Below are 15,945 nucleotides of genomic sequence, written 5' to 3'. Positions count from 1 at the left end.
TTCCTATAACAAGATTTGGCCTCCTTAGTGTCAGAAATGATTTTTTTCACATATGGAAGGATAGTCCTGCATAATGATGCGGATGCTCAGGCCTAGCATCTGGAAAATAAAATTTTTCTGCAACAGTAGTTTTTCAGAATCACATCAAATTAAAAGTCTTTGTTCTCCACAGCAAAACACTACGATTTGTTCAAATCAGTGAGTCATTGATAACACGATAGGTCTGCTAACTTTGGGATTCATGAAGCCTCACTCTCCCATCACTAAATTTCTCTCCCAAGTAAAAAAAAAGGTTTACTGTTGTGAGCACTTTGTAGAGCTAGGGAATGCAAGAGAGATGTCACATCAAAGCTCTGTTATTCATATGTTTCAACAAGTGAGGAAAAACAATCTATGTATGTTTATACAAAAAAGTTATATATACTGCATAACTGCAGGTTGACTGCATAAGTATTGACCTTTGACCTTATATCTTCTTGATGAGAAAATTCATCTTGCTAAACTTGCCAAGTTCATTTACTCATCACACAACCACACTGAAAAATTGCAGAGGAAGTTATGCTTGTATTATTTTAGATCACTGTGGTTTAGCGTCAGAAGAAGAGGTTGATATAAATTTATCCAATAGTGAGGGGGTGTGAATGAAGAATTTCCCCTTTTTTTTCCATTAGTTCCTTTTTTGCCCATCTCTTTTATCATTTTGTTTTTGGTTGTTTGGTTTATTTGTGCATTTGTATTATCAGTAGTGTAAGCCATTGATTTTATTGATTTATCCTGAAATGTGCGGAATACCTTGAAACAAAATACAAAAAGACATGAAAATAGAATGTTACAAAAGGAAACTTACAAGTCTCACAGAGAAGATAATTACAGTTGCAGTCTTCTGTCAGAAACCTAACTGAAATGTGAGGCTTGTAGGAGTAGTGTATGACGAGTGAGTTAAAAATTCACCAACTGACCACCAGCCCAAGGCATGTTTGCTCATCTTGCTATTTGTGATATACCCTAATATTAAGTAACCTAGCATTAACAGTCCAGCTGTGCTGCAGTTAACCTGATTGGCTTTGCTTATTGCCAGTAAATTTACATTTTACATTATATCCAGACCAACTTGCAAAGTGCATTTCATAAAGTTGCATGAAAAGAACCATAAACAGGACACGTATTCCACGTATGAGGAAGCGTCAGTGCTAAGTGTAGTGTGTGTCTTGATAAACATGTAAGTGCAGAGGAATACACACAATATAAGTGCTTAACCATTCCAAACGGTAACACATACCCTGACATATATAGTTACACATAACCCTGAAGTATGCTTCTGCATATACAGTATAATTGCACCCACGATCACATTTATGTAGGGGCGCGTCATTCACTTTTCTTGTGTTATGGAACTTGAAGACTCTTACATGCTTAAATACCGCTCTCTAGTGGTTGACTTGAGTAATAGATATTTCCTAACAAAATACAACAGGCCGGTTTATCAATATTTATAATTGTAACGTTGTATGGACTACTACTTTTTCATGTTACCAATCTTTCATTATTCTTCAGAACATATTTGCATGAGTGACTTGTTTTGAAGGGTGAAATGCTGCTTTATTCTGGTTAAGTTGTATGTCTAATTCGAGACTATCAACAATCAAATTAAAAATTTTTAGGGGAGCCCATGAAAAAAAAATTAAAATTTGGAATGTGTAGCCATAAAGGGGATCAACATTCAGATGACCAGAGGTTGCTGAGTAGGGACTGAAGGTTGGATGGACTGAAGCTAGGAAGAAGCCGTGCACCTGATTCCACAATAAGTTAGGGTTTTGCATGTGAACTGAACAATAATCAAAAGTCAGTGAAAAGGGTTAAAGAGGCTTATGTCTTTTTTGAAAAAAATATTTGGCAAAATTAATCATGTGAAAACAGATTCATTGAAAATGTACAGGTTGTAAAGAACCAGGGCCCTCAGGTGGGAGAGAAAGGTGACAAAAGGTTAAAATGCCTTTATTGTGTCACAGGATCTATACAATCATATTTTAAAAACTCACATTTCTGCATCATGCCTTCATTAGGGAGTTAAATAGAGTTGAAGTGAACAAAGTATATAGTTGTCAATTCACACCAAGGGGTCAATTATGATAAGCAGGACATATGTAAGAATCACTAGGATTACAGGAAATCACAAACAAGATCAAAGAGTTAGCCAGTTTACAAAATGAACAAAGAGAAAAATGCATAGGTTTCAAGTGCCATTTATTCAATATGTCATGAAGTATGAGGTCCATCAGAGGGCACTAGCGGGATAGGTATGGATGTTTTACAGATATTGGGTTAGATCTTGATTTTTCCTTTAGGTCAGTTTGTAAATCTGCATACTCTATAATCGTGTTTATGATTTTGTGTAATACTAGTAATTTGTCACTTTTATTTCTGTATTATTTCCTTAGCAATAACAGTTTACTGTAAATATTCATTATTTTCTCTCTCCAGCTCGAATACTCCCTCCTGTTGGTATTTACCCTACATTACTAGTACATTTCCCAAAACAGGCAGTCTTTAGGTTGCTGTGACTATAACTAATCATATGTCCTAATTATGATAGTTGACTCTTTGGTGTAAATTTACTGCTACTTATATATATTTTTACCTTTATTCACCTTCATTGAGTGCCTTAGTTCTTTCATTTCATTTATACTATCCCTTTATCAAAGAGCACCATCCATTTGTGGCTTTAGTTTATTTCCTGAGGTTCACCTCTCTATTTCTGTCTTTATTCATATACATATTATAGTTCAGACAGAATACCAGGTCTGACAGCGTTATTATTCTTATTCACCTGATTCAACACCATTTGCATAGATTAAATCTGTCTAATCCATTCTATGTTTTTTATGTCAGGAACTGGATATGCTGGAGTATGCACAATAGTTGCATTTCAACCTGCAGTTGTTAGTTATATTTTCTTTCAAAAATGATCTCTGTTGTAGCCATGTAATATGACAGGAAAAACACACACGCAAACATGTATGTTTCTTACCGTTATGTATTACCATGTCTTTCTTACCTGCATTAACTCATGCCTAAAAGTACACTTCTTCCAGTTATACAGTTTACAAGCGGAATTACTCTGGAGTGTGAGTGTCTGTATTTGTGTGTTAGCGTCCTGTGCTTTGTTTACAGGTGAAAATAAGAAAACAATTTTGCCTTGTTTTGGATGATGACATCTCTGATTTCAAGTGTCATCTGAGAGCTTCTCAGCTGGCCCTTATATATCCCTATGAACTCCCCACCCCTTTTAGGCTGGCACAGAGAGATGAAGGGCGGGGGGAGGCTTTTTTTGTGCCCTGTGTCTCCTCGGCACTTTAGCCCCTATTGATCCATGAGCAGTGGCCCCAGACAAAAGCTGCATATACTGTACAAACACAGGCCAGAGCGGCAGTATACTGACCCATTCATCTCTGTGTGTGAGAACGGAGGGGGACCTCATTCGGGGCCTTTGTGCGGGTGTCTGTCAGCAGTGTTGTTTGAGGCCAGGCCCATTGTGCCAGCTGGTATCTCTTATTGACTCAGGAGCCCACTCTGCTGGTTCCCAGGGTCCGTCATGCAGGCGCCGCCAGTGACCGAGGCTCACAGCTCCGCCGCTCTGTGTGCCAATGCATCGGACCTGAACTGTGCTGTGCGTTTAAGCAAACACAGGTAATCGTCTGGCCACAGCTGGCACCCCAAAGCACGGATGACGTCCCGTAGTTGATCTCTTTTGCAGCATTGGTACTTCTAGGGCAACATTGCCAACCCTTTCTGGGAAAAAAATAAAATCACCAGATTATATACTGCTTGTATATATTTAGTATGTTTATATTAACAGACAACCATTTAGGGCCTGTATGAAATGTCTCCCTAACCCCTTTTCTTATTCCCTAACCTTTCATTTAGCCCAGTAATACCCAATTATGTGTTTGGGGGTTCCAAGCCCTAGGGGCTAATTTGGCCTCCAAATGTCTCCTTCAATTAAGTCAGCATCTTACAATTCTTGTTCAAGTTTGCCCTCTGCACTCGCATTGGCTTACGGCCATTGCTAGGACTACACCACACATCATGTTGGCCTCATGTCTTGATACTGCATTGTTATTTATTTGGTTATCCACACAAATAGACTCTTGGAAAGTATCCTTCCTGGCACTTGCAGACTTTTCTGTAGAATCTATGAACATAAAGCAACAAATACAATGCATAATGTGAGGAAATCCAGACTGAAGAAGCAAAGGCATATTTTTCCCTTGGGGTATCTAATGTGTGTGTGTATGTGTGTGTATGTGCACGCATGCATGTGTAAAACCTCATGTGGATTTGAGAATGTGAGTTACTGTATAAGATCACGTTTGTGTGTGTTTGAATGTTCAAAGGATGGTCATATGGCAGGTATAACACCTCAGAAGACTGGGGTAAGCTCTTGCGAGTCTGTGCTGGTTTTGCAGCTTTGGCCCATGCTGTAACTTCAGCACTCACACAGTGAGACACTGGGTAAAACAACAACCGCCTAATCTGGATGGATTTCAACTGTTTCCATCATGCATTCTCTCATGTGAATCCTGCTACTCCCCGTCCCAGCTTCACCCACCCCCGTCCCTGTCACTTTATGGTAAGCCCTCACCTAAACACTAGGATCTACCACCTCATACAGCAGGATTACGGTCATGGGGTTAAACTGTAACACAGCCCTTTATGTGATTGCTGCGTGCCAGCAGCGGGGAAACGCTTCGGGGCTTACCTTCAGAGCCCATCTGGGGAGAGGCCTGATTCCCTTGGTTATGCTGAAAATCCCTCCTTTGAGGCCTGATTTTAGAGCAAATTCTTTACAGGGAAGACCTGTCACTCCGGAATGCCCTGGGACAGCCACTCAGGGACCCTTAGCTCTGGCTCAGTGATGTCATGTGTGCCTTCAAAGGCATTCTCCCGGGATGGGAATTCAGAACAAAGAAGAGCTGATGTTCCCTGTCTGGGTTCTGACAGGTGACTTTGCTCTCTGATGCTTACCCCAGGCGTGTGATCCCAGTGTTATGCAAGGGTAGGTTTGGACTTATAAAACAAAGATGACAAAAAGATCTGAAAGATGTGAAAGTATAATGATGAGAACAGGTCATTCAGCCCTTCTTAGCTTGTTATTTTTCTTACAATCAGGAGTGAATCCATGTCTGTGTCAGATTTGGTTTTGTTGGGTCCAAGGGTCTGACTTCACTACAAGCCCTGGCAACAGTACAGTACATTAATCAGGCTTTGTGTGAGGAAGTACAATCTGTTATGAGTGCGAAATCTTCTTGCAACAAATTTCAACAACTTTGCAGACATTAGCTTAAAATAGCTATCATCTTAGATCAATTTAATCCGTTTTTAGATCAGAAATACTATTTAAATACTTCAAATGGCTGTTTGTCTGCACATCGTAATACTGTGACATCACATTGAATGGTAAGACTGTTGAAATGTAACATTTGCAATACAGTTTTGACTTTCAGTGGAATTACGTGATCAATGTCAAATCATCTAAACACAATATGAAAAAGAAATTAAGCAAAAGTACATCAAAATGCGGAGGCAAAAGTAAATTCCTTCATAGACCATTGTTCAGAGCAACAAACCAGAAAAACACACCAAAGTCAGCCATCTGAGGTAAATTAGCCAGCTAATTGCCGAGGTGATGATAAGAGACATTCATAAATAGGTTAAGAGACATCTTTAAATAGGTTGGTGCAGCAGGACTGATTGGCTAATGTTATGAACTTGAAATGTTAGTCATTGTGGCATTTACAGATATGTTTTTGCTGTAATTATAAGAATTCGAAATACTAATCTTGTCAGAATTTGACATTCATTAATTTAATTAACAGAGGTAAAGTTACATTAAATAGTTGTGATCACTACAAAGAGATCAAGAAACACTTAACTTAAAAGCAGATGTTTTTTTATAGTAACTAAAGTTGTGCATTAAGATAAAGCTATCACAGATACCCTCAAGGGAAACAGTCAGCTGCTAATGTTTGATCCATATTCAATTTGGAATGTTTGTTCATTTTATAAAACAGCACAAAAAATGGCAATAAAATTTAAAGTTAAATTCTTTCCTTACCTTATTTGTAGCTGTCACCACCAATATAGATATGTATTTATACATAATTATACAGTATATGTGTAGTCACACCCATTTTCCTGCAGTTAAATAGGATGCTCCATGAATTTTGGTAGGATAGCATGCATATGAATTCACATATGCTTCTAACATTTGTACTCCATAGGCCTAGTTGTAACCCTCCAATCCTGTGAGTATGAAAGGAATTCACTCTATATGGGTTATCCATATCATCTACAAACTGATTTGTTTATCATAGAAACATGTTTTTTAATTATGAAAAAAAATAAAAGCAAGTTCAGGACAATTAGCATTTTAAATGTGACATCGGTGAGAATTGACTCAGGAGGTGTGATGTGAGGGGGTGATGTGTGGATAAAGGTCAGTGCCTCCACAGACAAGGGCAGTGGGACAGAAGGTTTCAGCCTCGGTCTTCGCAGCTGGTCCCTGTCACATCTGTGACACTGCATGTATGGCTGCTGAGACCCACCCCAGCCTCTCCCAGCTCTGTTTGTTTACACTGCGTGAAGCTGTTAACCCAGGTGGGGACCAGCGGGGCTGAGGCAGTAGACAGCTGGAGGGGGAGGGGTGGGTAATTGGGGAGGGGGGGGGGGGGGGGCAGAAAGAGGTGGCCCCAGTTGCATTATGGGAGTCCCTCTTTCATGCATTCCGCTTTTGATCTACTATGCTCTGGAGCTGACCTCTCCGTGCACACAGCGGTGCATTACAGACCCTGGCCTGCACATCAATCAACCGCTGACCCACACAAAAACGTTACTTGTTCCAAATTAGTTGTAGCGATCGCTGCACGTGGGCGCAGGGTAGAAGCGGGCCCCTTCGAGGACGGTGCATGTTGGTGTGCGTGTGGTGGCGGCCATTCACGGGGAGGTGAGCCTTTCATGTTTTCACGGGCTGCCTTCTTTCAGCACGGCAACAGTGGGCCCGAATTCTTGCGCGGAAAAAAAACAACTGCCGCAATACTTAAACAGTCACCTTCTGACCCCTGACGACATGGGAAAGTGAACTTCTCAGCTGTTGGTTATATAAAGACTCCTGCAGTCATGAGAAATGCTGATAAATCAACCAGCTCCAGGAGGCTCCAGCAGTCTATGAAGGCTGTTCTTTAAGTCAGACTTAACACTGATACAGTTTAAAGTCAAGTCATTGTCATAAAAGCTCTCTTTTGCACGGTAAGATGAGGATGACTATTGTTATTGCTAAATATTTTTGATGTGCAGTACAAATTGTTGTCAGCTGCCAACACCAGTGAAAGTGGTGCATTGATAGCCAGTCAGCTTGCTTAGCTAAGTATGTGCTCTAAAACCATCATATTAGATGAATGATAAAAATACTTTCACAACCTTTTTTCTTGATTTCTACATGATCATGGTTATTAGTATTTTGCAGTTTGAGGAATTGCTCTGTCTGATTAGAAATCTGAAATGATCAAGTAATGTAATTTAATGACAAAAATAAAACTTGCCTGGTAAACACCCTTTATCTACTTACATACCTTACATTGTACATGCTATGCTACCCCTTCATACTTCTAGATCTTAATTAAGTCATTTTCCCAGCAGTGCCATGACAGAGACCAACATGGGAATCAAACCCTCAGCCTTCTGTTTACAAATGCAATTGCTTAGCTGCTATGCCACAATGAATTAATTTAACTCTTTTGGGAGCCCACATTAATGCACACCTTAAGCCATTTAATATGCTTTTGCCATACAGGACAAATATGAGATGCTAAATGGTGTGTGATGTTAAGCAGGTCTAATATGTGTGAAAAACACCACAAGACACAATGACCAAAACAAAAAACAGCAAGCCAAACACTTGTCTGTTTTTGTTGCTGGCTAAAAGATAGCCAGCCATGTGAATGTCCATTCAGCATTCTTGACTTATCTCAGGGAGTGCCTTTGAGTGTTGACGCTCTCTGACTTCAATGCAATGCACACCTGTTTCTCTCACCAGATCATCAAAATATAAAATGCCAGTGGCTTTTCAATAAAATACAGAAGATGAACACAGCATTCAAGACATTCACCTTGAACTTTTTTTTTTTATTTTGTTCCTAAGCAATTGTTCTGAAATATGCAAAAAAAAAAAAAAAAACAAAGCAATAACTAAGAAAATGTTTCAACTTAAAAATGTTTCAATTTAAAATACTGTTTTGTTTTTTTTGTTTTGAGAATAACTATTATGCAAAGATGTAAAAAAAAAAATTAACAATAAGACAATGCCATATAAATATGGCATGTATGTGGGAACATATGAATTTCAACACGCCCCTATACATGCACAAACATCTCCCCTGTGTCCCTGTGTCTCTCATTCTCCCCACCCCGACACTCTCACACTCAGTCAAGTGACACACTCAGATGCACAAAGCAGAACCTATAATATTGAATAAAGTGGAAGGGTGAGCACTTACTTTTAATTAGACATGTGGCCACAGTGCCCAGACCCCTCATATCAGCAGCTGGCTGTAGTTAATATTTAATGTCCACAAAATGGGGGGACAGGTATAAAAGGCTGATTTAGACCACATATTAATTGCAGTGACAATGCATAACCAATCAGGAGTGAGGTGCTGTCTGTCAGTTTTTAATCTTAAAATCAGACGATGAGGGAAAATAATTCCCTATTATGAGAATATTGTTCGTAATAAAGGACTCCTTTACATTGCACCATTTTCTCCAAGAACTATAGTTAATACAATGGTGTGTCGTATTAACATTACATGCAAGGCAATACAACTTTAAACTAGCATGTCTGTCTTTCAAAGGTAAAAAGCAAAAAGGGGGGCATGAGTAATAGTAGTAATAGTATCTAGAGAACGAGTGACTTCCATTTAGAAATTCAGAAATCAGTCATATCAATCAATCAATCAAAATGAAAACATGGCAAAAACAATACACACACTGTGCTAAAACAGATGAATAATCAAAATCTGGTAAGGAGCAGTGCATTGTAGTGTTCCTCTTGCATTCAACAAATGATGAGCTGGCTGAGAAAAAGCAGACCCTTGCTGGTAGATGGAGAGTTTGAATGACAGAATTTTCACAGCCCTCCATCTAAAATTGAATACCAGTCGCATACTGTTAAATACAAATTCAGATGTCAAATGTAAATGACCCCACAAAAAAGGGAATTATGCACTCGGATAAAAAAACGTATTTCTTGTGGACTGAAATCCATCGTCAAGATAACAGTCCATGACATTACGCCCATGTGGTTAACACTGATGGTTTGAAAGGAGGTGGTGGGCGAGGGTGTACGTGCGTGAGTGTGTGCCTGCGTGCTGCACGGCATGTGTGTGAGCGTGTGTGCTGGAACTGCCCCCTGTGTGCATTGTGCGCCGGGCCACCGAGCACATCAAAAGGGGCTGCATATGCACTGTCAGGTGGCCGGGCGAGCAGACAGGCCAGGGTCAGCCTCTGCAGCACGGCGGGGAGCAGAGGGGCCACAGAGGAGGCTGCTTTTCCAGGAAACATACGGAGCAGCAGGAGAAAGAAGGGAGATATGGGGGTGGGGAAAGAGAGGGAGAGGAAAGGAAAGACTGAGAAGGAGAAAAGACAGGACGGCAAGTGGGAGGACTGTGCGAGAGGGCGGGCGGGGGGGGGGGGGGGGGTGCTAAAAGGCGGACTGTGAGATTGCTGGCGGATTGACTGCGTTGTGGAGTAATGGAGGTGGCAGGGCGGAATCAATTACTGGCCAGTGCAGATTTTTCCCACAGGCCCGGGCTTGGGAAAGCAGGGGCTTTATGGAGGTCCAGACAGCTGGCACAGAGTGTCCACTGGGAATGGGGCCTGATCCCAAAAAAATAAGTAAATAAAGAGGACATTTTTCTGTGATAAAATTGTGACAGACATAAACTGCTTCTTTTCTCCCCTCCCACCCCCCTGGCTTTTTGCGACACTAAGTTCACATTACCTCTGCCACAGTATTAACAAATTTTTTTGCCAAGAATTTCTGGCGAAAATCATACCGCAAGGGAGGGGGGGATGGGTGAGCAAAATTAATTGGGGTGACACAAGCTGAAGGGTTTCAAGGCTTGGGCCAGGGCCTACCACTCTGCGCCCCCCTCCCCCACCCCAAAATACACCACAGCGATTACACATCACAGAAAAAAAGGCAAAAGGCAGTTTGCTTTAGTTATATGACACCTTGTGCATTGTTAAAAAAAAACTGTGTTGTATTTTAAACTACTAAAATGCAGTGGACCTATCAAAACAGTATAAATCCAGATCCCTGTTAAATCCCAACCCCCACATCCCTCAGTGAGGAGGGGCACTAAATGAAGTCTGGGGGGCTGGGACTGGGGGGGGGGACTACATCTTCAATGGACACCACTAGGGAGCAGAGCCTCCCTGACACCAATCCAAAAGCCACTGTGGCTATTCTCACACACCCTACCCCACAGATAATGTGACGTGTGTTTTTGTGTGTGTTTGTGTGTGTGTGTGTGTGTGTGTGTGTGTGTGTGTGTGTGTGTGTGTTGGGGGGTGGTGGTTTGCATGTAGTGTGTGCTGGAATTCCAAAATGTTGGTCTGGGTGGGGTCAGCATTGAAGGTAAAATGTCTGGAAAATAAGTGTTTGTCCTGCAAACAAACCAGTAACAAGACACAAGTAAGAACACTTCCGCCCCCTGTCATCACCAGCCTGAGGATCACAGTGGAAGGACCGGACAAAGTGTTCTGGGGGAAAACAAAGGGAGGAAAGAGAAAGAAGAAAAGAGGAGGTGTGTCTGGGGGGGTGTTGGTGTTGGTGTGTTGATCATTCAGAGACAAACATTTTCACGTTTGCGGAGTTGACCCCCCCCCCCCCCCCCCCCCCCCCGAAAAAGTTAAATATATAAATAAATAAAAACAGGCATTTTACATCCCCATATACCACTTAGATAACCATTTACCTGTATCCCAGGAAGTTCCTGTTCCTTCTAGTCAAATCTAGTCAATAGACATTTGAAAATTAGCAATGATAAAGGCCCACCTGGAGAAAATTATCAATGAAAAGCTAATACTACTGAGGAACCCCTCTGACACCATCAGTGCTATAATGAACTTGTGCTCCAGCATTGCACTGCAAAGGCACAATGACGCAGATGTGAAAAAGCCGTGCCAAAGGAAGCCTTTGAAGACAGAAACTCGCTTCCCTCAGGCTCGTTAGTTAACAAGCACTCTTGCTGTCGTGTTGGGTGTTATTAAGCGCGGGTCTAACTGTAGGCCATGGTTTGAGCTGATGCAGAAGACAAGGGATGAAGGTCACATCCCCAACACCCCACCAAAGATAACCCACAGACTCTCAATCTCCTTCACACACATCTGTGGTCTTTTCCACACAGTCTGCTTTCAGTACATCCCTCCTGGCCCCTGCAATCAAAACACCATGGAAGAACCCCCCCCCCCCCCCCCCCCCCACCTCCTCTCCCTCCGCACCCCTCCTCCACCCCTTCCCCTCACCCTCTCCCTCCCCTCCTTGCAGTTGCTGAATGGCAGGTATAGAGTGTCGGGATGGTGTGCAGACAGGATGCACAGGAGCATGTGAGCGCTGCGGCAGTAAATCAGTCCGGGGGGAGCCTGCGAGGCTGACGGTGGAAATGTGTGAGACACCCGGCCAGCAGGGGAGGGAGGCGGCCGGCGGGTGGGAGAACGCTTGCAGAGCAGCGCTCACACGGAGATAGAGTTACAACTGAAATAGATCAGAGCTGTGGGAAACAGCACCCCCCGAACACACACACATACACACACACAGACACACACACACACACACACACACACACACACACAACCTACTCACACATGCACGTAAGCACACACACACACACACACAACCTACTCACACATGCACGTAAGCACACACACACACACACACACACATACATAAGTACACATACATATGCACAAGCACACACTTACATTTTGTCAGTCAGGGAGACCACAAGCAAAAAAAAGAAAGGCAACTGGAGAGATGCCAGAATTTAACAAATGTTCACTTATACCTCCTTGCTTCCTGGTATTGGAGATGGCAGTTTTTTACTTGGTAGGGGGTAGGAGGTGGGTAGTGTAGGGATTGGAACTGCTGTAAGTAAGCCCTGGCCTTGGCTGTAAAGCTTTCATTAAAATAAAAATGCAGAGCAAACTACAAAAAAGCAACCCAAAAATAAACAAGCAAGCAAACATGGGATGATTCACTTTTGATTATTGCCATTTGATATTCTGAAGTTAATGGCAATGCATTTGTTTGGCCATTTTCTGAATATAGTCCAGAGTTAGATAATAAGCTTTATCTTTGTGGGAGAGCTGCTAGGCAAAACCCTATTTAATCTTTCTCATAAAGTGCTGTCAATAACGATGGGGAGGTTAGCAATCTGTGCCCTCATTTATTGCACATTTTTAATCTCAGTAAGAGCACTCTTTGTTCCTTCCTGGTTCATTCTAAGAATTCTGCTCGCTAAGTTGTTGGGAGGGGGGGGGGGGGTGTACAGGCTTGAGGATACCAGAGTCAAGTGACATGAGCACCATCAATGAAGCACTCAGTGGCAGAGACAGATTTCCCATTGTTAAGGAATGTATATAGAGTTAAAACATCTTGATTTAAATGCAGAATCTTTGATCTTGCTGTTTGCACTCTTTACGTCCCCCTGAAGAACAGTGGTGCCACACAGACTGGAGTGGCAGAGAAAGATAGACAGATAGGCAGACACCCTGGTTGAGTGATGGTTTGGTATGAGTACAGAATGTGAATCAGTCACAAATCAGTCGTGAGTATCTAGACAGCAACACACAGCAGACTCAGGCCTTAACTGCATGATTTTTATGCAGTCATGTTCAAAAGGTTCATGGTCACCGATCTATACTGCTGAGATAGACATACTCCAGATTTAATGTGCCAACAGCAGGAACAGAAACCTACATGTGAAAAGCAAAAATAAACTGGCCCTGCCTCCCAAGACTGGTGTGTCCTACACTGCAGTGTCTTCTGGTGCCTTGGAGCCGAGCACATGTTAGTGAAGGGGCTGTCATTCTCGAAGAAAGAGAGGAGTTTCAGAGTTTCAGCAGGGGATTATGGATATATTAAGGCCTATAAATTGGGAATGATAAAAACTGATCTTGGAAAAGCAGGCATTAGGGCCACCATCTCGGGATTTAGTGAAGTGGGGGTGGATGTGGTTGTGGAGGCTGGGGCTATGGCCTGCTGACTCTGCAGGGTAAGCAACCGGCCCACGTTTTGGGAAGCTCAGGGCGCGGGGGCATTGCGCAGGCTCTGTGCAGTTTGTCTTTCACTGCTGACAGCCCTCTGACATCTGTAAGCCGGCCGCTGGCATGCAGTTGCTCCCTGAGCTCAAGCGTCTGTCTTCACTTGTCTCGCATGCAGCACAGCAGGTTAGCAACTGACACAGAAGGGTGTAGCTGGGAGACAGGTGCTCCACCTCAGAGTGTAGAAGAGAGTCAGAGAGTACACGGTGATGGAGGGCATCATCTACACATCACAAACAATATCATGATGTCACGATGTCTACTGATCAATGGCTAAACATAAGTGTACAGCGCAATTTCCACTGTATTTGTGTCCACTACTGGACAGGGTTTGAGCAATGTGCCTAGATATTCCCCATGGTTTCCATTCCTTTAGTAAAAACTTATAAAGGTCCACATACATACAAATTTAAATTTCAGATTCGGATGGGAGAGAAAACCTGTTCTAACACAGTATTCTGTACCTCACAATAAACTGGTGTAAGATTTCATCAATTAGCACTTCAGAACAAGTACACAATTTACGTATACGATGTGTACATTTCGCTTGCGTGATTAGTTATGTGGAACACAAGCTTCTGGTTTATCCTACAGCAAATATATCTGTGCAACCCTGACCCTAACATAACCCCTCTGGCAAAATCACTGACACCAACCGTAAACCTAAGCCCCAAACCAAATCAAAAACCTTTCCGGTAACACTGAGAAAATATTCAGTATTTGAACTGCATTTACACTGTTGTCTCAACATTCTAGGTCATAAATATCTGTAACCCCTGCCCGCCCCCCTATCCTGATTCAGAATGACACTACATGACACATCATTAAATATAATAACATGATAAAACATTAAATATATTAAAAAATAAAAAACAGACATTTTAAAAAATGTATACCCCTGTCCTCCCAAAATATTTTAACAATGAAGAACAGACAAATGAAAGTCTTTTTTTTCCTTTTTTAAGAGGTCTACATGGTGACTGGTATTTTGAGGCGCAGCATTACACTGCCAATGTCTCATTCCTCCATTCCTGTTTCTCAGCTGTTCTAATGCAGAAAACAGTCCTGTCATAGTCGGCCATCATGCTGCTCCCACCCACACCCCACACACAAGCTCTCTCTCAAGGGATCATTTATACGGCATGACACAAACCACACCAGTTCCCAGCCACACACATGACCTGGCTCCTGACCTTTCCTCATTCCTGTGGTCACAGCGACCAGCTACTGGTACAACTCTCCCAGAGGGCCCAACAAAGACTGTCTCACAGCCACTTGGTCAAAGCAACTGTTGAAATCGACATGTTATATTCACAGCTTACTATCAGATAAGGGAGTGTGTGTGTGTGTGTGTGTGCGTGCATGCGTGCGTGTGTGCGTGTGTGTTTGTGTTTGCATGTGTGTGTGTGTGTGTGTGTGCGCGCGCGTGAGAGGTATGTTGGTGTGGTGGTTGAAACCAGCCACACTGAACGGGGTGTCAAAGAACTCAACACAATAAAGAACACTGAAGGTCCAAAGTTAAATGGTGACAATTATATGTTTGTTATTTTCATTTCCATTTCAACTTTCGCTACATTCACTTACATGAATTGCGGAATACAGTAGCAATGACTGCTTAGAAATTTAGGAAAGTTGTGAATTTAAAGCCCCAGTGGACATTACAGTTCTACCCTCTGACAAAGTGCTTAACTGGTTTCCTTTTGTAAATATCTAGCTGCATAACTGTTTGCTATGTGAGTCATTTTAGACAAATTCATCTTCTGAGGAAAAGATTCATTTTTTAATATTTCAGTTATGGCAATGATCTTATACCAAACTAGAAAAACTAGAGTTTTTGCTTTCTGTTGTTGTACAGGTATTTGCTAAAAAGGGATTAAATACCCGCATGGTTCTTATACTTACTATAATTATAGCTTCTTGACCATTTCTAAATATAAGCAAAGCATTATGATGATGAAGCCTACATGGAACCGTGATCCAAAGTGTAGAAAAAAACACAGAGGATTCTTCAACCATATCCCTTGTGCGATCTGTGAGTTCTTGGCTCAGTCTGGCAAAGAAGCATTCATACAACAGCGTGCATCCAAGAACATTCAGAGAGCACATAATAAGAACACACTGGGAGAAACCCCATTTGTTTAAATGGGCTGCCAGCCTTGAAACATCCTCCACTCGTGCTACAGGAGAAATAAGGAATTTCACAGACTCAAAGAAGGAAAGCAGAGTGACAGCATTGGTACAGGGATCCAAACAAGTGCTTCGTGGGACAACGTCTTTTAGGAGACTGGCCACGATGGCAAACAATATCGTTGTTCGCCAGCACAATGAAAGGTGTCTCACTCTTTTCAAAGAGGAATCAGTGTCGGCTTCCTGTCTCTGTTTCTGAAACAAAGCCAGCCTTTCCTCTGAGCAGGGGAGGATGCAATGTACACTGCGATTCTTCATAAACAATGTCATCTTCCGCTTTTTGTGTCTCCTGGAGCATTCTGGTTGTTAATGCATTGTTTGTAGGAGGAACATTTGCCTGAGTGGGGACACTCTGCTCTACGATGCCATACTTGCTGC

This window comes from Megalops cyprinoides, chromosome 10 (genome assembly GCF_013368585.1).
Source record: "Megalops cyprinoides isolate fMegCyp1 chromosome 10, fMegCyp1.pri, whole genome shotgun sequence".
NCBI classification, from domain to species: domain Eukaryota; kingdom Metazoa; phylum Chordata; class Actinopteri; order Elopiformes; family Megalopidae; genus Megalops; species Megalops cyprinoides.
The sequence above is the reverse complement of the archived record's forward strand: the minus strand, read 5'-3'. Positions refer to the sequence as shown.